We start from the raw sequence: 843 nt of genomic DNA on the forward strand, positions 1-843 counted from the left end.
TGATAAACATTTACTAAATGAATGTAAAGCTAATGTATATCCAACATTTTTAGTTAATTTCTCCTCAAAATAAATAAAAAGAAAAAAGCACATTTATGACCTAGACCACCTTTTTTTTTTTTTTAAATCAAGACAAAAGTGAACAGTGACCCAATTGCGGAAACAACTTTGAACACCAGAGGTCAGCAATTTCTCTCTCATCTCTTTCTTACTTGTTTGCCATTTCTGATGAGCAGAAAAAGGAAGCAAAAAATTCTTTTATCTAGTAAATTGACTCTAAGGATTCATTAAAGTTTTTTAGGTTTTAATTTTTGTAGCAGAAAATGTAAATTATATTAGTAACATTTGAAAACTGACGTTTACTCATTAAAGATTATTTATTATTCACTTAAAACTAAAATGTAAAATTATAAATTAGCATTCATTGCTTGTGCTTGCTATACAGATTGGGCCTGAATTATACTATAAACTAAGTAAATTCATTCCACTTTGTAATTGTTTATGTATAATTTCAGTTTACAATTGAAAATAACCCAGTCAAAAGAACTTGAGGCTAGTGTGCATACAGAACAACTGCAGATAAATTAATTTAGTGTTTAGAGTATCTTTGTTTTGTTTTTTTGACACCGTAACTGTCCTTCTTAAAAATATACAGTTTTAAAAGAATAAGATTAATGCAAAAGATGTTTATATTTAAAAATAACTAACATTTGTAGAGAAAAAAATTGAAAAAAAGCCTTAGAGAATTCTAAATGTATAATGGATACTTCTATTTTAAATATACAGTATAACAGATTCTCCTGTTTGAGTGGTAAACAAAACACAAAAAGTATGAAGTTTAAG

Source organism: Polypterus senegalus, chromosome 13 (assembly GCF_016835505.1).
Source record: "Polypterus senegalus isolate Bchr_013 chromosome 13, ASM1683550v1, whole genome shotgun sequence".
Lineage (NCBI taxonomy): Eukaryota > Metazoa > Chordata > Cladistia > Polypteriformes > Polypteridae > Polypterus > Polypterus senegalus.